This window comes from Piliocolobus tephrosceles, chromosome 15 (assembly GCF_002776525.5).
Source record: "Piliocolobus tephrosceles isolate RC106 chromosome 15, ASM277652v3, whole genome shotgun sequence".
Taxonomy (NCBI): Eukaryota; Metazoa; Chordata; class Mammalia; order Primates; family Cercopithecidae; genus Piliocolobus; species Piliocolobus tephrosceles.
In genome coordinates, this window is record NC_045448.1 from 70,363,067 (window position 1) to 70,386,440 (window position 23,374).

A 23,374-nucleotide genomic window follows, 5' to 3' on the forward strand; every position below is an offset into this window, starting at 1 on the left:
CTGGGCATGGGTGCTAAGACGACCTGGCCCTAGTTGGTGGCTTCAAGAGGCTGTGTCCAGCAGGGGAAGCAGATATGAAAACACAACACTATTACAAGGGATGAGCGCCGCGCCAAGTCGAACCTGGGAGCTACGAACAGTGTCTAAACCTAAAGATCCGGAGCTGCTCCTAACTCCTACTCCAAAGCTTTCCCGGCCTGCTGGGCGCACAGGGAAGAGGGAAGTGCTGGAAACTTTTGGGAATGTGTTTTCATATGAAAGAGGGAAATGAAATGTACCCTTCAGATTTCACTTTCTACTTTTCCGGCCACGGGTTCGGCACTAGCCTGCCGTTAGGAGAGAAACGGTTTTCCAGGGTTGGGGGAAGCGTGGATTCGCGGCGGGACTCCGGCTCCGCGCGGAGCTGGGCGCGGCAGGCGCAGGGGGGATCTGGCGAGGTGGCCCGGGCTCGGCCCTCCGAGGGTGTGGAGCGCCCGGGAAACTGGGACCCTGAGAATCCAACTGCTCCCACCCTGCGGGACCAGGAGCGGGGCTGGCGGTACTGGCGGCACTATCCAATCCGGGCAGGGGGCGAGGCCGGGGGACCGGGCCGGCCCGGGGCGCGGGCACGCGTGGAGGGCGGACCCGCCGAGGGTCGAGGCCCGCCCCTCAGAGAGCTCCTGGCGCCGCCGTCCAGGCCCGGGGCCCCAGGTGCGCTTCGCCTAGCCAGGGATGTTCCGGTCTCGTGGGCAGAGGAAAAACCAGGAACTCGGGCTCAGTCTCCACCCCAAAGCGGGGCGGATCCGCCGTCCGGGATAAGACCCGCCGTCTGGCCCTGAGCAGGGTGTGACCTCCGCAGCCGCAGAGGAGGAGCGCAGCCCGGCCTCGGTACGAGGGGTAAAGGGGCTCCGGGCCGGGGGTCCTGGGCTCGGGGAACGGGAAACATAGCCCGAGAGCCTCTCGCGGGGATGCCCGGCTCCGCGCTGCGCCCTAGAGTGGGTGCTCGCCGCCGGCTTGCGGGCAAGCCCGGGCGGCCACAGGGTGGAGGGGGCCAGCGGGCCCGGGACGCGCTCCGGGTGGGCGAGAGGGAGGCGAGTGCGGCGCCTAACTACTGGCTCCATCCAGACATCCAGGGCCGCTTACACAGCTCAGGACGCGGGTCAGAGACCACGGCAGTTATTTATTCAGTCCGTGTGCTGGGCTCGGGCATCAAAAAGAAAGGACCGAGATAATCTTGACTGTAGCTAACTGCGCCTAACACCTCTTACAGTTTACTTTTTGATTCTTTCTTTACTCCATTTAAGAAACTTACTCCTTTCTCCTAGATCCTTACCATTTTCTTACCTTCTCGTGTGTCTAATGCCCTCGGCACAGTGCCCGGCACATCGGAGTCTGATCATTATAGGAGCCATGACTTGAGTTGGCCGGCCGGTGGCGCAGTCTCACCAGTTTGTCATGGCTTTGACCAGCTGGAGACTTTGGGGCCAAGGAGGATTGCTTCTCAGTAATTTGCCGGCAGAAGTGCCCCCCGGCTCAAAGCAAGTCTTCTGAGCTGATAGCAGAGTGGGTCCTGCATAACTCGTGCTTTTCATGCAACTCGGTATCTGCTCTCTCCTGCTGACAGTGGGAAGGATAGATAGGGTGGTCCTCTCCAAGTTATCCATTCTCCTGCCCACCAGTCCATGACACCCCAGCACCCTTTTCCATTCCCTACTGTTTGCCCTTTAATTTTTTGTTGTGTTTTGAGACGCAGTATCACTCCTGTAGCCCAGGCTGGAGTGCAGTGCCTGGATACAGCTCACGCTGCCTCCCAGGCTCAGGTGTTTCACCCACCTCAACCTCCTGAGTAGCTGAGACTACAGGTGCATGCCACCACGTGCCTATAGTCCCAGCTACTCAGGAGGTAACTGGTAACTATTGATAACCAAACCCTAGAATTTTTTTTTTTTTTTTTTTTTTTTTTTGAGATGGAGCGCAGTGGCTCGATCTTGGCTCACTGCAAGTTCTGCCTTCCAGGTTCACACCATTCTCCTGCCTCAGCTTCCCGAGTAGCTGGGACTACAGGCACCTGACACTGTGCCCGGCTATTTTTTTGTATTTTTAGTAGAGATGGGGTTTTGCCATGTTGGTCAGGCTGGTCTTGAACTCCTGACCTCAGGTGATCCACCTGCCTCAGCCTCCCAAAGTGCTGGGATTACAGGCATGAGCCACCATGCCCAGTGCCCAAACCCTAGGTTTTTTGTTGCCAGGGAATTCTCAGACACAGATGGAAGAGCAAGTAGGAGAGGAAGTGGACAGGAATAAGAAAATGGATAACCCCAGCGACCCAAGAACTGCTGACTCCCCAGAGCCTATCAGGCCAAGGCCATCTTCATTCAGCTCATGTCAGATTTCTGTTGATTGAGGATATGGATGCAAGTACACCCCTGCCCCCACCCACATGTAGACAGGCACAGACACACAGCTACTGGATCAAAGGCTTCTGTGAATTTCCCTCCTAGATGTTCTTGCATTTGGTTAGGGATCATTTTTCTCTGCAAGCAATTTAGAGAGTAACCCGCACAGTCAAGCCATGTACCACTCCAGGCCTTAGTGTTTAAAGGGTGAGTCTCCTGGTCATCGCCAGGCTCATGTCCAGTGGCATGTTTCTTTGTTTATGTCCAGCCACTCTTTTGTTTTCCTGAGCTCACTTATTATCTGCTTGTAGACTAAGCCTGCTTTTCTCCGAGGGAGATCAAGATGAGTGGCAGGCACTGGGGATGGTGGGCAGTGTGCCAGGGAGTACCTGAAGTTCCAGAATAAACAAGGGGTGGGGAAGCCTGGGCAACATAGCAAGACCCCATCTGTACAAAAAGTTTAAAAATTAGCTGGGCATGGTAACGCCCACCTGTAGTCCCATCTACTTGGGAGGCTGGAGAGGGAGGATCGCTTAAGCCCAGGAGTTCAAGGCCACAATGAATTATGATCACACCACTGCACTCCAGCCTGGGTGATAAACAAACAAGCAAGCAAACAAACAAAAACAAGAGGAGGAGATTTTCTTTGAGTGTCATTTTTACACAAATATTTCAGATTAAAAACACTTTTTATACTAAAACAATCACAGATATATTTTGAAGTAGAATCCAAAAATTATATACCTTTTAAATCTAAAACAAGAAACCTCAAAAACATTTTGCTTGGGATTTGGGCTGTGATTTGGTCCAAACCTAGCCCTTGAGGGTTTGTTTTCACTGCAATTAGGGCTACGTATGGAGGCAGTTTGATAGACACTGCAGTGTCCTCCCTGGAGCAACTTTTAATAACACTCATCTTAGACTGTCTTATCTAATCTTCACTTCAACCTGCAATGGGGTTATTAACATTGGTTTACAGCTGAGGATCCCAAGGTTCCATATCATCGTCCTTGGTCAAGTTCAGACCATTTGTGAACTAAAGCTTAAATCCAGCTGCCAGGATACAAAAGCCTGTTCTCTTGTCCTCTCCGCCCTACCATAACTCCATCAGTGCTTGGTTCATAGTAATTTGGATTTGTGGCTTCGTAGATTGTTAACTAAATTTGAACAAATGTTTTTCTTTTTCTTATTTTCTTCTTGTCAAGCTGATGTGAAATGGGGTTGGATGAACTAGAACTGTTTCAACTGGAAAGGGAGCACACCTGTTGTCCCAGCTACTTGGGAGCCTGAGGTAGGAGGATCCCTTGAGCCCAGGAGTTTGAGACTGCAGTGAGCTATGATTGTGCCACTGCACTCCAGCCTAGGTAACAGAGTGAGATCTTGTCTCTAAAGAAAAAGAAGAGAGAAGTTTGCGGTGAGTGTGGGGGGTGCATGCTAGCCAGCAGCCCTAAATGCCAGAGGTGTTTGACATGTGGACGAGGGAATAAACTCGCTCTTTGAGGTGTTTGGCAGAGCTGGGTGGTAGGCTCTGGTTGAATTTGAGGAAGAGGCTTTTAAAACCCACAGACTGGGCAGCCTTGATGTTGGCGAGAGCTCTCTCACTAGAGGTGTTCAGGCAGAGGTTCACAGCCCTTTTCTGATGGAGCTGGGAAGGGTTAGCAGGTTAAGCTCAAGTAACTTCTAAAGCTGTAGTTCCCAAACTTCAGGGTACATCAAAATCACCCAGGAAGCTTATACAACATGCAGATTCTGCTTATTTAAGCAGCTCCCTGGATGACTGTGATTCGGGCCTCACTTTGAGAAACTATGCTTTTTTTTTTTTTTTCTTTTTATGTTTTGAGACAGCGTCTTTCTCTGTCACCCAGGAGTGCAGTGGTGCCATCTCAGCTCACTGCAAACTTTGCCTCCCAGGTTCAAGCGATTCTCTTGCCTCAGCCTCCTGAGTACCTGGGACCACACCCAGCTAATTTTTGTGTTTTTAGTAGAGGTGGGGTTTCACCATGTTGCCAAGGCTGGTCTCGAACTCCTGACTTCAGACGATCCTCTCGCCTCAGCCTCCCAAAGTTCTGGGATTGCAGGTGTAAGCCACCATGCCCGACTGAGAAACTATGTTTTAGAAACACTTATATGAATATGTGCATACTTCATAAATTGAATAAAAGCATTAATAAAAACATATCACCTTTCCAAGGAAACTTAGATTTTGGTCATTATGTATAAACTCTAGGTAATATGGTAAATGCTAAAACCTTCCTTCTCAAGGATAGTTCTTTTGTTTGTTTGTTTGTTTGTTTGTTTTGAGGCAGAGTCTTGCTCTGTCACCCACTGCTCACTGCAACCTCTGCCTCACAGGTTCAAGTGATTCTCCTGCCTCAGCCTCCCAAGTAGCTGGGAATATAGGCACACGCCACCATGCCAGGCTAATTTTTGTATTTTTAGTGGAGACGGGGTTTCACTATGTTTGTCAGGGTGGAAACCCCTGACCTCGTGATCCGCCTGCCTCAGCCTCCCAAAGTGCTGGGATTACAGGCGTGAGCTACTGCGCCCGGCCAAGGATAGTTCTTTATTATACCAATCACATCTCCCTTGTGATTTGATTAGCAGTTTTTTTTTTCCTCTGTAAACTCACCACATAGTCTTACAGCACTAACAACTCTAGAACAATGTGGAGCTCCAACTGAATGTTTTTTTGTTTGTTTGTTGATTAACTTAGTTGAAACTGAGATGGAGTACTACATTAATTCCCTGAGGAATTTAGGATTTCTATCTAAGGCCTGTTGTTGGTTTCATTGGGAGTAATTTATTAGTGTTTGGTTTTGTTTGAAGTGGACTGAGAGCTTTTGCTATGGGAACCTGAACCGCCACCTTTAAAGAATTCTTTTTAAAGATTCAGGTTGTTTGATGTCAGTAAATTGCCATACTGCTTCTTGGTCAATACTGCTTGACATGAAAAAATAGAGTGAATATTATATCCACAATCAGCACCAGAAATAAATTGCAGCTAAGTGTCAGACTGTAAATTACTATGGAAAAGACCTTCTACAGCCTGGGCAACATGGTGAATTCTGTCTCTACCAAAAACAAACAAACACATGAAAAAAACTATAAAAATTAGCCAGGTGTGGTGGTGCGCTCCTGTAGTCCCAGCTATATGGGAGGCTGAAGTGGGAGAATCACGAGCCCAGGAGTCAAAGGTTGCAGTGAGCCAAGATTGTACTACTACATTCCAGCCTGAGTGACAGCAAGATTCTATCTCAAAAAAAAAAAAAAATCCTTCCATTTTCCTCCTCCTCCCTAATGAAATAATTAACCCTTTAGGCCTAGAAGCAACACACAGAACAAGCAGCCTGACATGTAACAGAGCAGGAAGCCCCCCCATGCCCACCTCTACTTCATTTTGTCAAGTCATCAAGAGACCTTCCTGCCCAGTCACTGTGGATTCATTCCTCTGGGTTTAGGCACTCACCCCTGCTAGAGAGGTGGCATATTAAATCATTAACAGAATCTAATATAGAGGGGTCCTGTGATTACTGGGAACAAGTTCTCCTGATTTATATGCGATTGAACCATCTTCCCTGGAGAAGGTCCTTTAGAGCTATAAGCCTGTGCCATGATCAGCCCCCAGCATCTTCTCTCTTACTCCTCCTCTACAGGGGACTCAGGAAAACATTTTGTGAGTCTTACCCAACTTCAGCTTCTGCTACTGCTACTTTTTGATGCTGTGCAAGCACCTGCTGACTCAGTGGTTCTCATCCTTAGAATCACAGACCCCTATAAGAATCTGAATGAAGCCATGGATCCTTTCTTGATAAAAATAAATATATACTTAACATTTTTCATACAATTTCAAGGAGTTTATAGACACACTTCTAAACTCAGTCATGGATACAGCTTGAGTATCCCCAATCTGAAAATCCAAAATTAGAAACTCTTTGCGTGCCCACATGACACTGCAAGTGGAAATGTCACACCTGACTTCGCATAATGAGTTGCAGTCAAAACTTTGTTTCATACACAAAATTGTTACTTTTTTTAATTTTTAGAAAGGGGATCTTGCTCTGTAGTCCAGCCTGGAATGCACTGGTGTAATCATAGCTCACCATACCCACAAACTCCTGAGCTTAAGCAATCCTTCCACCTCAGCCTTTAGAGTAGCTGGGACTATAGGCATGCCCAGCTTATTATTATTATTATTAAAAATTTTTGTACAGATAGGGTCTCGCTATGTTGCCCAGGCTGGTCTCAAACTCCTGGGTGATCCTCCTGCTTTGGTCTTCCGAAGTGCTGGGATTACAGGCGTGAACCACTGGCCCAAAATTATTTTAAAATATTGTATAAAATTACTGTAGGGGACAAGAGAAAGGATCCCCTTTGCCCTCTGAAGGCTTACTGAAAAATCAACTCACAAAAGAGGATAATTAGAGAAAAGGCGTAGATGGGGGAAAATACATATATTATGGGGGAATATTAATTTTACATTATTTTCCATTAATTTTACGTTATATTAATGTATTATAAAATTATAACTAATTTTTATAAATTATATTAATTTTACATTATATTACATAAATTATGTTAATTTACTTTATTAATCTTACATTATATTTCACATTAATTTTGTATTAGTGATTTTACTTGACATTACAGTGGGGTACAGATGCTTATATACCCTACTTCTTTTTTTTTTTTTTTTTTTTTTTTTTAAAAACGGTCTCACTCTGTCACCCAGGCTGGAGTGCAGTGGCTTGATCTCAGCTCACTGCAACCTCTGCCCTGGGTTCAAGCAATTCTTCTGTCTCAGCCTCCGTAGAAGCTGGGATTACAGGCGTGCACTACCATGCCCAGCTATTTTTTTCTTATTTTTAGTAGAGATGGGGTTTCACCATTTTGGCCAGGCTGGTCTCAAACTCCTGACCTCAAGTGATCCACCTGCCTCAGCCTCCCAAAGTGCTGGGATTACAGGCGTGAGAGCCTCCATCATTTTTATACACCAATATGGTAACATACCACACAAAGCTGTACTTTACTTTTTAAAAAATATCTCAAAAAAAAAAGATGGAGGCTATCTATATTCTCATATGCTTATTAGTGCATTAAATACTTCTAGAAGGATACACAGGAAAATTATAAGAGTGGTTGCCTGGGGAGGGGAAAGGAAACTCTTACAGACTTGTCATTATGTACTTATTTGTACTATTTGAATTTTTTATTATGTTTATATATTACCTATTAATTAAAAAAAATAGAGCATTTCAGATATCACCTGCCCATTTAACATTGTTTGTGAAGGGAGACAATTAAATAGAAATGAGGAATGTATAATTCTCACATTTTCCAACCGTAAAATTAACATTTGATCATATACTTCCTTATATGTGTACAAAGAACTAACATGCAAGTATCCTTCAGTTTCCAATGAGATGAAGCAGCTACCGCTCATTCTTGCCGTGTGTTTCACTTGGGTAGCTGGTTCCTAAAAGAATGTAAAGGTGCCTCTGGTTGGATGGTGGAGAAGGCTCTGCTTTTGGTTTTGTTTCGTTTTTCTTTTTGTTTTTCTAAGACAGGATCTCACTCTGTCACCCTGACTGGAGTGCAGTGGCACAACCATGACTCACTGCAGCCTCAAACTCCTACATGCAAGCGACCCTTCCACTGTAGCCTCCCAGGTGGCTGGAACTATAGGCATGCACTGCCACGCCCAGCTAATGTTTTGTATTTTTTGTAGAGACAGAGTTTTACCACATTTCCCAGGCTGGTTTCAAACTCCTGGAGTCAAGCCATCTGTCTGCTTCAGCCTCCCAAAGTACTGGGATGACAAGCATGAGCCATGGCACCTGGCCTAGCTCTGTTTTTAAATGGTCTGATTGATTCCAGGGTGTCTTTTGCTGCAGAAGCAGAGACAGGAGGTAGATAGAATAAATCAGGACCCGTAGACTAGGTAGACTTTCTGGGGCAGGGGCCTTTGTCAGAGAAATTTCTTCTGGTGATATCAATGGCCATGGGCACTGAGGGGCCTGACCTTGACTTTGGAGCCTGGACCCCTATCTTCAGCCAGACTGTGTCTCAGTCTGTGAGAGACCTGCCTCTCTCTGCTGGAGACATTGATAGCTAATGTTCACCAAGTGTCTTCTATGATCCTGACCCTGTGCCAGACATCTGGTATGATATTTCATTAAATTTTCACCCATAGTAGGTGGGTACTAGTATCATCATTGCCAATGTAAGATGAGGAAACAGAGGCACAAAGGGGTTGAGTAATTTGCTCAAAGTTGCACACTGACGAGCAGCACAGCCTGGATTTGAACTTGTCAGTATGACTATATCCTATGCTTTACCACTCTGTATAATGGGTTAAAAGTCAGGGAATCAGGCCAGGCACAGTGGCTCATGCTTGTAATCCCAAGGTAAAATAGGTGGATCGCCTGAGCTCAGGGGTTCGAGACCAGCCTGGGCGAAACCATTTCTCTACCAAAAATATAAAACAATTGGCCAAGCATGGTGGCATGTGCCAATAGTCCCAGCTACTGGGGAGACTGAGATAGGAGGTTACTTGGACCTTGGAGGCAGAGGTTGCAGTGAGCCAAGATTATGCCACTGAACTCCAACCTGGATGACAGAATGAGACCCTGTCTCAAAAAAAATAAAAATGAAAATAAATAAATAAATAAATATAAAGGGAAATCAGCTGAAAAAGACAGGGCTGGGAGATTAAGCCATGGGGCTGAATTCTTTCAGAGGGGAAGGAGAGTCTAAGTCCAAACCACTTGTCTAAGATGAACTTAATATTGCTCTAGGTCATTCTGAGTATCCAGGGGGTCCAGGTGAGGAGTGGACAGCAGAGGCTGAAGCAGGATGATGTGCTGCATCATGGCCCATCCTTGTGGGAGCAAGACTTAGGGCAGCATCTAAAGGGAGGGGAGACAGCTCAGAACCTTGGGGTAGGGTCTTCGAGAGCTAGGGAGGAGGTCAGTGGCCTCTGCCAAATGGGCAAAGGTGCATTTCTTTATTTTATATATAAGTGACGGGCACTAGAGATTCAAGAATGAAACACACTGACTCAGATCAGTAAATCAATGATTCAAAAATCATAGGACTGTATGATTAGTATAATAATTTGACAGATATGTGCAGACTGCCATGGAGTAACAGAAGAGGTGCACCTAACTGTATCATTAGTGGTCAGAGAAGGCTTCCTGGAGGAGGAAGCTTTATATTGAGCCAGGGCTAGAGAAGAAGGGCTTATGCACAGTCATGGAGATGAGAAAGCTAGACCAAAGCACACTGAAGGAATGGCATGTCTGTTACGGCAGGCAAGTCCCAGAGGTGGAGATGGAGGTCCCTTAGAAACTAAATCCATTCTGTTTAGGTGTATGGGAGACAGGCCAGATGAGTATCGAGGGATAGGTCCTAGAGGGTCCGAGGATCCCATGTAAAGAACTGCTGGCCTGGAATATAAATCCCTACTTCCCTTTGCATCCGCCCCAGTGCCTGGCAAAGTTATGTAATAAATGTTTTCAGATAAAATGAAAGTGCTGGGTAACAGGAAGGAAGTCGAGGCAGAGATTTAGCCTTGGAGAAACATGGCTCCTTGCTTCCCTGCTTAGCCTGTCCAGACCTCCAATGTTCATCTTAGATAGGGTCTCCTTCCCTGATACAATCTGGGTCAGGGGCCTCTCCTACACACTCCTGACTCTGTGATTTCCCCAGCATGGGAATGTTCACACCTTACTATGTCTGATCACATACCTGCCTCCTCTCTTCAGCTTTGAGCTCCACTGAGGGCAGGGACCATGCATCCCCCTCCGGCTAGCACAGTGCTGCTGAGCACATACTTGGCCCTTGCTACAAGTGTGCAGTATGAATGGACAGTTTCCCATGGCCTAGAAAATCTAGTCCACCCTCTAGTCCTGGCCTGCCACAAAAATGATCCAGTTTTGAAAATTACTTTTGTAGCTCTTGTTTCCTTCATGGTGTCCTTAAACTCCCACTCAACTCCAAACTAACTACGCTTTTCCAAATAAGTCTCAATGTTCATAATCATAGTGGGAGCTTTGTTTTTACTGTTTTCTCTGCCTGGAAAGTTCTTTCCCTATTGAAATCCCATTATTGTTCAAAGCCTAAGTCACATGAGAGCTCTTTGAATTTCTTAGGGGTACATTGTCCATCTTCCTCTACCCTGCAATTCATAATAGTTCTCACATGCCACTTTGTCCTTAGACTACTTACATACCTGTTCTATTTCTCTTAGGAGATTACGTGCTCCTTGAGAGCAAGATCATGTCCCCTCCATCTTTCTCCTGCCACACCTCGCACATGATGGGGCAAAATAAATTTTAAGTAAGGACTGTGAGTGGCTGCACACATAGCGAGTGGCAGTTTTGGAACTGGGGTCTGAAAACCACTTGCGTAAGAAACAGGGCCTGGACTGGTTCTTATGAGGAGAATGCCAGGGTTGCTTATTTAAACTGGATTAAATGAAGTTTCTGGGGCCTACCCAAGATCTCCAGGGTCCTCACCGAAAATCTGTATTTTAACTGCTCCCCACATGACTTTTGTGTACTTTTGAATTTGAGAACTTTCCTCATATAACAAGCTAGACAGACGCTATACAATCGATATTAAGTAGAATCCTTTTGAAGCCCTAGCTCCAGACATCATGTCCTGACAACATCCAGGGCCAGCAGAAAGGGGGAATTTGGCTGGCTGACTCTGTCTTTTTAGCCTGGAGGAACTTCAAAGCGTCTTAGCAGGTTTGTCCTTATTTCTTTTTGGTCAGAAGTGGGTCACGTGGCCACTCCTAACCCATTCATGGCTGTTCAAATGGGGTTGCCTTGGACCACTTATTATCTCCTTCTGGGGCTAGCGCCACCTTCCTGGTTTACCAAACCCACTCTCTAAACAGAAAGAAGGTGCTCCTAAGGAAGAAGGAAAGTGTAATGGAGGTTGACATTATTGCTGATTTTTGCAAAAAAGTCTGTGTATTGCAGGAACTGCTACTGTCCCAATTTTATGCCAAAATAAACCAGCTCTCATAGGTGGGTTAAATCTGGAGGGCAGAACGGGGACTGGAACTTGGTTCTTGTTCTGGATTCTAAGCCTGAATGCTCTTCATGACAGCCTATGCCAGCACCCATCTGTGGGAAGAGAATTTAATTTGGAGTTTCACAGATATCATAGAATACCAGATCTGGCCTACCAGGAGTAATGCATGTTTGCAGTGGATGGTTTTGAGAACTCTGCTGTTTAAATAATCTTTGGCAAACACAATATTTCCTAAGTCATGTTTATGCACGTGTTTTAAAAGTATTATAATGGCTGGGCGCGGTGACTCACACCTGTAATCCCAGCACTTTGGGAGGCCGAGACAGGTGGATCACGAGGTCAGCAGATCGAGACCATCCTGGCTAACACAGTGAAACCCCGTCGCTACTAAAAAATACAAAAAAAAATTAGCCGGGCAAGGTGGCGGGCGCCTGTAGTCCCAGCTACTCTGGAGGCTGAGGCGGGAGAATGGCGTGAACCTGGGAGGCGGAGCTTGCGGTGAAGCCAAGATCGTGCCACTGCACTCCAGCCTGGGCAACAAAGCAAGACTCTATCTCAAAAAAAAAAAAAAAAAAAAAAGGTATTATAACTTCCCCCATTAATATAACTTGTCCCCGTTCCCATTTCCTCATACTTGATGTAAAGTCATGACTGGCAATCTATATTTATGAAATGCTCATGGGGTGGTTTGGGGACCTTTTAGACATCAATAGTTTGAGTCTAGAATTATTACTATAGAACCAGGGTTCTCAAACCTCAGAATGTATCAGAATCACTTGGCGGGATTCTTGCACTTGACAAAGATTATTTATTTATTTTTAGTTTTTAGAGATGATGGTCTTGGTGTGTTACCCAGACTGGCCTCAAACTCCTGGGCTCAGGGATTCTCCCACCTCAGCCTCCCAGTAGCTGAGATTACAGGCACAAGCTATCATGCATGGCCTGGAGGCTTCTTAAAACCTAAACTGCTGGATCCCATCCCCAGAGTTTAGGATTCTGTAGATCTAGGGTTGGGCCTAAGAATTGCACTTTGAACAAGGTCCCAGGTGATGGTGATGCTGTTGGTCTGGAAACCACACTTTTAGAACAAATGATACTGATCTGGGTTCATTGAAAAGATGACATAATAGGATTTTATCATGCCTGCCACACACATCCTATCCTTTCCACCTTCTTTTGTGCTCCCTCCTAAGGCTGTCCCGGGGCCTTCCCCTCTGGCTGTGTTTTGCATAGAGGGATTCACCTTGCCTTCTGTATTTTGGTAACTCTAGGCTGGGCTTGTTCCAAAAGAAGTGAGAAGGTGGAGTGAGGTCAATGCATCTTCCCTCCAGGCCTGGTTAATTGTCTGTATACTGATGGTGGCTCTAAATGTTGGTCTTGAAATTTTGGTTTCACTTTAAAAGGAATGAAATTCTAATACATAGTACAACATGGACAAACCTTGAAAACATTATGCTAAGTGAAATAATCCAGACACAGAAGGATAATGTTATATGATTCCACTTATATGAGGTACCTACCATAGTCAAACTCATAGAGACAGATAGTGATGAATAGAGGTTATTACCAAGGGCCGAGGTGAGGGGGTTACTGTTTCACGTGTTCAGAGTTTCTGTTTGGAATGATGGAAGAGTTCTAGGAATGGGTGATGATGATTGTTGCAAGACATTGCGAATGTACTTAATGCCACTGAATTGTACACTTTAAAATGGTTAAAATAGGCCAGGCACAGTGGCTCACACCTGTAATCCCAACACTTTGGGAGACTGAGACTGGAGGATCACTTGAGCTCAGGAGTTGAAGAGTAGCCTGCACAACATGGCAAAACCCTGTCTCTACAAAAATTAGCCAGGCATGGTGGCCTGCACCTGTAGTCCCAGCTACTTGGGAGGCTGAAATAGGAGGATCGCTTGAGCCAGGGAGGTCAAGACTCAAGTGAGCTGAGAGCACACCACTGCACTCCAGCCTGGGCAACCCTATCTCAAAAAAAATGTTTTAATGGTTAAAATGGTAAATTTTGCTATATATATGTTACCATGATTGAAAAAAAAAGTCTTTCTTTTGTTATTCTTCTATCTCCCAGTGATGTGCTAAATTGTCCTTGTATCAGGCCCTGAGAGCTGACTGTTAAATTTTTAGAGGTTTTGCAAGATGATTGTTAAATATAGCCAGCTGTGATTTAAAATTAAATTATATGAACTAATGAGTAAATAAGTTATATTGAAATATGAATATTAGTAAGTAATTTGTATTTAAAACAATTCATCATTTCGTAATTCTTAAGTTACCTTTTGCCATTATCTATGCTCCTGAGGGTATTTGTGTCTATTATATCTGTGTGGTGAAACTGGTATTAATGTGTAATGGGGTGCTGCTGCCCATCTACCCCCAACTCCCAGTTCAGTGACATCACAATAGTAACTTGAAATTGGTCAGGGTGCAAAGATTTACACCAAAGAAGTGGCTACACATCAAGGTGTCCTTTCCTTGGAGAGCTGGCTGTTAGGTTTATCAGCACATCCTTGGCCTTACCGTGTGGGTTAGGGTTGGTGTAAGTTTGTAGGAATAAAACAACAGTCGCTTGGAAGCTACCAGCCCAGCTTTCTTTAATTGAATCCTAGCCCTTTCCAGATAGCCCTGCCTTGGGGTGTTTTTGCTGTGCCTAAAAAAGAAAGGGTGGTGGCCAAGTTTTGTAGGGGGGAAGATGAGTCATAGTCAGCTAGTTACTTTTTAACCTCATGGGTGCCCTTCCTCAACTGGAAGATGAAAGGGATGGGAGAAAAACTAGTAGAAGTAAAATAGGATGATTTTTCTAGCAATGAGGAAGAGATGGTTTTTAAAAAACGTTTTTATTACTGATCACAGCCAGTTACAGAGATTTCTTTGTTTCTTCTCCACTTCTACTGTTTCCCTGGACTAGCATTAAAAAAAAAAGCTTTTGGAGATCAAGACCATCCTGGCTAACACAGTGAAACCCTGTCTCTACTAAAAATACAAAAAATTAGCCGGGCGCGGTGGCGACAGAGCGAGACTCCATCTGAAAAAAAAAAAGCTTTTATTATGAACGTTTGCCAATATACACCCAAGTGAGAGAATAGCAAAATGAACCGCCATGTAACTATTCATCACCCACCTCAACAGATACCAACATTTCCATGAAAAAGAGACTTTTCTAACTATTGAAATGTAATAAGGAGGAATACAGAGGAAAAGATGGACAGGTATAATTTGAATTTTTTCTCCCAAATTTTGACTATGCAAAACTAAAAGAAGAATATTAAATTGGAAACATACTTAGAATTAATTTTTGATATAAAATATTAAAATTTATAATATATGCATAATGTATATGTTCGTAAAGCACCAAGATCCTAAAAATGGACAAAACATATGCACCAATAATTCACAAAGAAGAATACAAGTTTTAAAAAAAGGAAGAGTCAGTGTTCCTACTACTTACTAAATTACATTAATTATTTAATTTTTTTTTTGAGACAGAGTCTCGCTCTGTTCCCCAGGCTGGAGTGCAGTGGACCATCTCGGCTCACTACAACCTCCGCCTCCCAAGTTCAAGCAATTCTTCTGCCTCAGCTTCCCGAATAGCTGGGACTACAGGCATGCGCCACCATGCCTGGCTAATTTTTTTGTATTTTCAGTAGAGACAGGATTTCACCATGTTAGGCTAGTCTTGAACTCCTAACCTCAGGTGATCCGCCCGCCTCAGCCTCCCAAAATGCTGGGATTACAGGTGTGAGCCACCACACCCAGCCATTTTTCTGTATGTGTATGTATATATTGTTGTCCAGGTTGGCCTTGAACTCGTGTGTGTGTGTGTGTGTGTGTGTGTGTATTTTTTTTTTTTTTTTTTGAGGTGGAGTCTCGCTCTGTTGTCCAGGCTGGAATGCAGCGGTGTGATCCTGACTCAATGCAAGCTCTGCTTCCCAGGTTGACCCCATTCTCCTGCCTCAGCCTCCCTGGTAGCTGGGATTGCAGACACCTGCCACCACGCCCGGCTAATTTTTTGTATTATTTTATTTTATTTTTTTTAGTAGAGATGGGGTTTCACCGTGTTAGCCAAGATGGTCTCGATCTCCTGACCTTGTGATCTGCCCACTTCATCCTCCCAAAGTGCTGGGATTACAGGCGTGAGCCACTACGCCCAGCCTTTTCTGTTATATTTTGAAAGATAAATCCCAAGAAGTAGAATTCTTGTGCATACAATTTTCTAATGGCCAAATTACCCTCCAAAAGTACTGTCCAGGGCTGGGCACAGTGGCTCATGCCTGTAATCCCAGAACTTTGGGAGGCCAAGGTGGGTGGATCACGAGATCGAGAGATTGAGACCATCCTGGCTAACATGGTGAAATCTGGTCTCTACTAAAAAAAAATGCAAAAATTAGCTGAACGTGGTGGCGCACACCTGTAGTCCCAGCTACTCAGGAGGCTGAGGCAGGAGAATCACTTGAACCCAGGGGAAGGAGGTTGCAGTGAGCCAAGATCATGCCACTGCACTCCAGTCTAGGTGGCTGAGCGAGACTTTGTCTCAAAAAAAAAAAAAAAAGTACTGTCCAATTTATACTTCCTACCTGCAGTACAGTAGAGTGTACCCAATATTATGTCCTATTCTTTTTCATCTCTGTCCCAGTGTAGTAAATATGAAAACAAATATTTGCAACCTCTGCCTCCTGGGTTCAAGCAATTCTTGTGCCTCAGCGTCCAGCATAGCTGGGATTACAGGCGTGCACCCCCATGCCTGGGTAATTTTTGTGTTTTTTGTAGAGACAGGGTTTCACCATGTTGGCCAGGCTGATCTTGCACTCCTGGCCTCAAGTGATCTGCCCGTCTTGGACTCCCAAAGTGCTGGGATTACAGACGTGAGCTACCGTACCCGACCCCTACTACTAAGGTTAAAAGGAGACCAAGCACAGAGGCTTACGCCTATAAGCGCAGCACTTCGGAAGGCTGAGGCAGGAGGATCAGTTGAGGCAGAAGCTTGAGACCAGCCTGCTGGGCAACATAGGGAGACTCTATCTCTGCAAAAAAATTTTAAAAATTAGCTGGAAGTGATGGCACATGCCTGTAGTCCCAGCTACTTAAGAGGCTGAGATGGGAGGATTGTTTGAGCCCAGAAGTTCCAGGCTGCAGTGAGCTATGTATGATTGTGCTACTGCACTCCAGCTTGGGCAACAGAGTGAGACTCTGTTTCTTAAAAAAATAAAAAATATCAGGCAAGTTAATAAGGTTCAATTTTATGCCTAAATATTAAATTAAGAATAAATAAATTGAGCAAGCAAGCTAACTTATGGGTAGTTGGGCTTTGGATAGCCTTATAAATTTGGAGGACAATTAGAATGTTCCTAATTATCAGATATCACAAGGAATAAGCCAACAGAAGAAAATATCTACAAAGCTAATTGTAAAGATTATAGGCCAAGCACAGTGGCTCATGCCTGTAATCCCAGCACTTTGGGAGGCTGAGGTGGGCAGATCACCTGAAGTCAGTAGTTCAAGACCAGTCTTGCCAACATGGTGAAACCCCGTCTCTACTAAAAGTATTCTAAAAATTAGTCAGGTGTGGTGGTGCACGCCTGTAATCCCAGCTCCTCAGGAGTCTGAGGCAGGAGAATCGCTTGAACACAGGAAGCGGAGCCAAGATAGCACCACTGCACTCCAGTGACAGAGAAAGACTCTGTCAAAAAAAAAAAAAAGACTATAATTCTGAGATAGAAAATCTGAACAACCAATAGTAGGGACATTGAGTAAATTATATCAGTTTGATGGAAGACTATAGTAAAATAGTAAAATAATAAATATGGTGATTGTATAAAATATAGAAAATTAAGAAGAGTAGAACACAAAATTATATACATATTGTGATTACAACTATGCTGAAAGACTGGAATAAACAGAAAGTAGATGGTAAGTTTACATTACTTAAAAAAATGTCCTTTACAGTGTTTAAAGTTGATTTAATAATCTACAAAATAAAATGAAAGGGGGAAATAGATGATTGCTGACGGCTTTCCAGTCTCTAAAATTCTATGAAAGTTAATCATTTGTATTTGTAAGTGTGGGAAGATTCATTATTTTCAACACTGCAGTGAAAAATTCTACCTCTACCTAGATTCTGCAGGGTTTGGAAAACAAATTTATCAGATCACACAGGTTTCTTTAATAATAACAATAATAATAACAGCTAGAGGGAAGGAGAGGTTAATAGTGACGAATAAAACCAGCACTGACTGTCCAGGATGCGTACTTCATTGTTACTACCATAAGATCCTGAGGCTGCTAAAACAAAACCAAACAATAATTTTTTTTTTTGCCGTATACACATATTATCTTTAAAATTCAAAATTAAATAAAGATTAATATTAAAAAGACAATTAATTTTTTTTTTTTTTGAGACGGAGTCTTGCTCTGTTACCCAGGCTGGAGTGCAGTGGCGCAAGCTCGGCTCACTGCAAGCTCCGCCTCCTGGGTTCACGCCATTCTCCTGCCTCAGGCTCCCGAGTAGCAGGGACTACAGGTGTCGGCCACTGCGCCTGGCTAATTTTTTGTATTGTTAGTACAGATGGGGTTCACCATGTTAGCCAGGATGGCCTCGATCTTCTGACCTTGTGATCCGCCTGCCTCGGCCTCCCAAAGTGCTGAGATTACAGACGTAAGCCACTGCGCCTGGCCTGTTTTATCTTTTTTGATTTTTTGAGGTATTAGTATTACATTTTCTATGACCTCTGCAGTTAGTCTTCATTTCTTTTAGGGGGGATTCCATTTTTATGAAAAAACAATTTCATGGAAACCAAACAGTAGTGAAAAGGGTGATATTTAGATATGAGTTGGCAAGTCATTTTTGAATGCACATATGGTTTAAAAATCTAAAATATCTTGTTGCTTGATTAAATAGAGGGAGAAGAAGGATGGTCATAGAAAATGAATCTTGCCCTTGATGTGATGAGTATGGAATATTTAAGCCAAAATCTGTAGTCTGAAAGGATTTAGTGATATGTTGGTGCCAGCCAGTCTTCTCTGTTTGGAATGCTGTGTTATTCTACCAAACACTGAGGATGCCTAATAGTTTCCTAAGTGTTTCTTCTGAATAATTCAGTGGATTATTTTCAGAGATAGACTCTTCTTTTAAATATTATGGGGCTTTGTTTTTTTCCCTTGTTTTCTAGCATTTTGATGTAGGTGCATATTATGTTTTTCTTTTTCTTTTTTAGCAAATGGGGAAATGAAGGCACTGAGAAAATAAATAAACACGTTTTTGTGTGCATGATTTAAAGAGCTAGTCTGACTGTTCATGTAAAGTGTTCAGAACAGTATCTGACCATAATAAATGTTCAGTCAGCATTAGCTATAACAATTGTTAACAAATAAGATGAAATATGTGTAGAGTAGTGCTATGCAGTAGAAATACAAAGTGAGGCTGAGTGTGGTGGCTTACACTGGTGAGCCACTTTGGGAGGCCAAGGTAGGCGGATAGCTTGAGCTCAGGAGTTCAAGGCCAGCCTGGGCAACATAGTGACACCTCATCTTTATTTAATTAATTAATTAATTTAAAAATAAATATAAAGTAAGCCACAAATGCAAGTTTGAATTATCTAATAATTACATTCAAAAAAGTAAGGAGACAGGCACAATTAACTTTAATCGTATAGATTATTTTACCCAGTATACCTAAAGCATTATCATTTCAACATGTAATCAATATAAACATTATTAAGGAGATATTTTATAGGCTTCTTTTCATGCTGTGTTGTAGCAGTCTGATGTGTATTTTAAACTGATAGCACATCCAAATTTAAATGCAAGTTTTTCATCAAATATTTTGTCTGTATTTAGATTTCATGAAATGTTCAGTTTCACATCAATTTACGTGCTCAAATAATTTCAAACGTACTGCAAAATTTTTCCAATAACTAGATCAAGTACTCTTGATAATAATTTTCCTTTAATATTTGCATGCACATTGAAAAAACTGATTCATGTTTTTTAGAAGAATTTGACTTTGAAGTGAAAAGCCTCTCACTTTTAAAACTGTATCTTTCCGCCTGTAATCCCAGCACTTTGGGAGGCTGAGACGGGCGGATCATGAGGTCAGGAGATCGAGACCATCCTGGCTAACACGGTGAAACCCCGTCTCTACTAAAAAATACAAAAAACTAGCCGGGCGTGGTGGTGGGCACCTGTAGTCCCAGATACTCAGGAGGCTGAGGCAGGAGAATGGTGTGAACCCGGGAGGCAGAGCTTGCAGTGAGCTGAGATCTGGCCACTGCACTCCAGCCTGGGGGACAGAGCGAGACTCCGTCTCAAAAAAAAAAAAAAAACCAAAAAAACAAACAAAACAAAAAAAACCACTGCATCTTTCCAAGTTAAGTAAATTCACGAACTCTCTTGTCAGTTCCATCTCTTGTTCTTTACTGTGCTAGCTGTGATGCTTCTGCCACTCTCCTCAATTGTACATCAGTAACATGCCTTTGTTTTTCAATCTTATCAACTGAAATCAATTCATCAAAAGATAAAGAATCTTTATCAATCTTAAAACATAGCTGAGTGCAGTGGCTCACCCCTGAAATCCCAGAACTTTGGGAGTCTGAGGTGGGAGGATCACGTGAGTTCCTCACGTGAATCAGAAATCCACTGTGCAAGAATTTTACAGTTCTGTTTCTGTGCTCTTCTGCCAGAGTCAGCTTGAATTTTGGAAAGATGTGGGGACAGAACCCTGCCCTGGCCCAGAGAGGGAGTGACTGATCCAAGGGGAGGAGGAGTTGCCCAGAGAGCTGGAACTTGATGACTTCGGGCGCGGGAGGCCTCAGAACAAAGTGAGACTTTGAAGAGAGCAGTACTTACTCTCTGCTCACTTCCAGATCTCCGAGGTGGAGCCAGTTGAAATCTGTGTAGGAAACGAAGCTGCTTTTCCAGTTCATCTGGAAAGAGAGGGCTTTTTGTTTTTTCCCCACATGGGCAAATAAAGGTAGTTGATGTTGTGTGTTTAGAGCCAGAAAGAAAGTTCTGGACTGCATAATGCCTGTATTCCAGGCAAATAGAACCCAACAAGGACGACAGTCTGGCTTTATCACTGACTCACTGCAAATCCCTTCCCTCCTGTACTTTTTTTTTTTTTTGAGATGGAGTCTCGCTCTGTTGCCCAGGCTGGAGTGCAGTGGCATGATCTCAGCTCACTGCAACCTCCACCTCCCGGGTTCGAGCGATTCTCCTGCCTCAGCCTCCTGAGGAGCTGGGATTACAGGCGTGCACCACCATGCCCAGCTAATTTTTATATTTTTAGTAGAGATGGGGTTTCACCACGTTGGTCAGGCTGGTCTTGAACTCCTGACCTCGTGATCCACCCGCCTCGGCTTCCCAAAGTGCTGGGATTACAGATGTGAGCCACCGCACCTGGTCTTAGTTTTTTTCTGACAAGGTCCTCTTCTTTTATCCCTAAGACTTATGATTGCTAAGACAACAAAAGATACCAACATTACTGGCCAACCTTGGAATTTGGACCTTGGGAAATGGAGGCCTGTAGTTTGTGACCCATAAAGAGAAACTGAAGGGGCCTAAGCGCAGACGGACAGATGAAAACCCCTGGTGATAGAATGGACAAGAACTGGAGATCAATGCCAGTAGTTTGTGACGAATGCGTTGGGGTTCCTATGTGATCAGCCAGTTGGGATTTCTGTATTAGTTTCACACTCACCTGTAATAGTTTACCGATGGTGTTTCTGAAAGATGAACATGAAATTAAGTGACCTTTCATGTTTCCTCGAGGGACTTTGATTCTAAAATAACTCTGAGAACACATCAGGAAACATGATGTAACTCCAACCATGCTTGACACATTTTCTCTTTAAATAACAGTTATACTTGAGGAGATGATTTTACTCATGATGCTGTGCAAAAGCTACATGGATTACACTGGTTTGGATTTTGCCTTAGAGTGGGCATTGCTGAGTGATGGACAACAGCGGCGTGCTTCCCCGAGAGGCCACTGTGAGCCTCGTACTTAGGTTGAGAACTTGACCTCTTACTTAGGTTTTATGCCACCATAAAATGCACCCATCTTAAGTGGTTAGTTTGATGAGTCGTTGTTTCTTTTAAGGAGTTAACATTTAAAATCAGCTTTTAAAAATTGTAGTGAAATACACATGAAATACATTTAAACATTCTTAAATGTAACAGTTCAGTGACATTAAGTATATTCACATTGTTTTGCAACCATCACCACCATCCATTCACAGAACTCTTTTCATCTTGTAAAACTGAAACTCTGTGCTATTAAACTGTAACTCGCTCTTCCCTTTCCCCCAGCATTATCATTCTGCTTTCTATCTCTATGAATCTGACTACTTTGAGTACCTCATATAAGTGGATTCATGTAGTATTCATCCTTTTGTGACTGGCTTATTTCACTTAGCATAGTGTCCTTAGGTTCATCGCTGTTACAGCATGTGGTAGAATTTCCTTCCTCTGTAAGGTTGAATAATATTACTGTATATATTCCAACGTACGTATGTGTACACACACACACACACACCACACCACATTGTGTTTATCCATTTATCTGTTGAGGGACACTTATGTTGCTTCCACTTTTGGCAATTGTGAATAATGCTGCTGTGAACATGGATGTGCAAACATTTCTTCGAGTTCCTGCTTCCTGTACTTTTGGGTATATGTATACCTAGAAGAGGAATTGTTGGACTATATAGTAATTCTATTTTTAATTTGTTGAGGAACCGCCGTACGTTTTTATGGTGGCTGCACCATTTTACTTTCTTACCAGCAGTGTACAAGGGTTCAAGTTTCTCCACATCTTCACCAACATTTGTTATTTTCTGTTGTTCTGTTTTGAGTAATAGCCATTCTAATGGCCATTCTAATGGGTGTGAGTGGAGTTCAGTGAGTGTTGGCAGATGTGCGTATCTATGTACACTACCCCAATCAAGGTAAAGAACATTTCATCACCCCTTGATATTGCCTCATGCTCCTCTACAGTTAGTATCCCTTCTGCCTCACCAGTGCTCCTAATCACTGGCCCCAGACAACCACTTTTGCACTTTCTAGCACTGTATATTAGCTTGCTTTGTTCTAGCATTTCATATAAATACTTTGTTTGGTTTCATTTAGCCAGAGTAGTGCTTTTGAGGCTTATCCAAACCCCTAGTCTAAAATTAAATGTGGATGGAAAATAAACCCCAGTGTGACTGGAGTTTGATACTGTGCTAATGGTTGGTTAGAGAATACGATGGGTCTCAGAAACAAAGTGACCTCTCACTTTGGTCCAGCCCTGAGGAGATCCTGGGGAGGGCTGAGGAAGGCTGCAGAGGGTCCTTCCTAGCAATGAGGCCTTCAGGAAGCCCAAGGAGCCACAGCAATTAATGTCAGTCCTATGGCTTCAGGGGCAGCCAATTCAATTAATCAGCAAGCATTTCTTGCAGACCTGCTATGTGCAAGGCACTGCTAAAATTTAGAAACAGGAAACTAGAGGCCTAGGATGAGAATTTGGTGAGGGAAGATGCTGCCTTAGAATTCATACAACTGGATAATGCTTTTGTCAGAGGACAGACACACACTGAGGACCTTATGGACTTGGTGACCAGAAGAACTGCAAAGGAATCTAGTTTGACTTGTTGGTAAATGTGAATACCTGAACTCTGTACGCCACAGATGCTTTTCATGTGGGTAGATTTGGTAACCCCACCTTAAACAGCTCACTAAACAGGTAATGCTAGAATACTGTAGATGTGATAGAGATTACTTGGAAGAGAACAGCAATAGAAGAATAGTTAACATTTGTTGAGTACACAGTGTCTGCACCATTCTAAGTACTTACATGATGTAATAACTTGATTAATTTTTGCAGTCGTCTTATAAAGGAACTATTGTTATTAACTCTATGTTACCCATGAGGAAACTGAGGCACAAGAGACTATACCTTGGCCCAAATCACC

At 43.6% G+C, this 23,374-nt stretch overlaps 1 protein-coding gene across 3 annotated transcripts in view; it reads left to right on the plus strand.

Annotated features, from left to right (window-relative positions):
- The first annotated feature begins 200 nt into the window (after positions 1-200).
- The window catches only part of ANXA4 (annexin A4), an 85,342-nt gene continuing 62,168 nt past the window's right edge, over positions 201-23,374 (plus strand). The window contains exons 1-2 of one of the 3 annotated variants that reach the window (XM_023223953.3): positions 628-867; positions 3,581-3,666. The gene's annotated coding sequence lies outside the window, so the exon portion shown is untranslated. Of the gene's footprint in view, positions 220-627; positions 868-3,580; positions 3,667-23,374 lie in introns of those variants that run through there. The other 2 variants (XM_023223954.2, XM_023223952.3) reach the window with 2 other exon arrangements.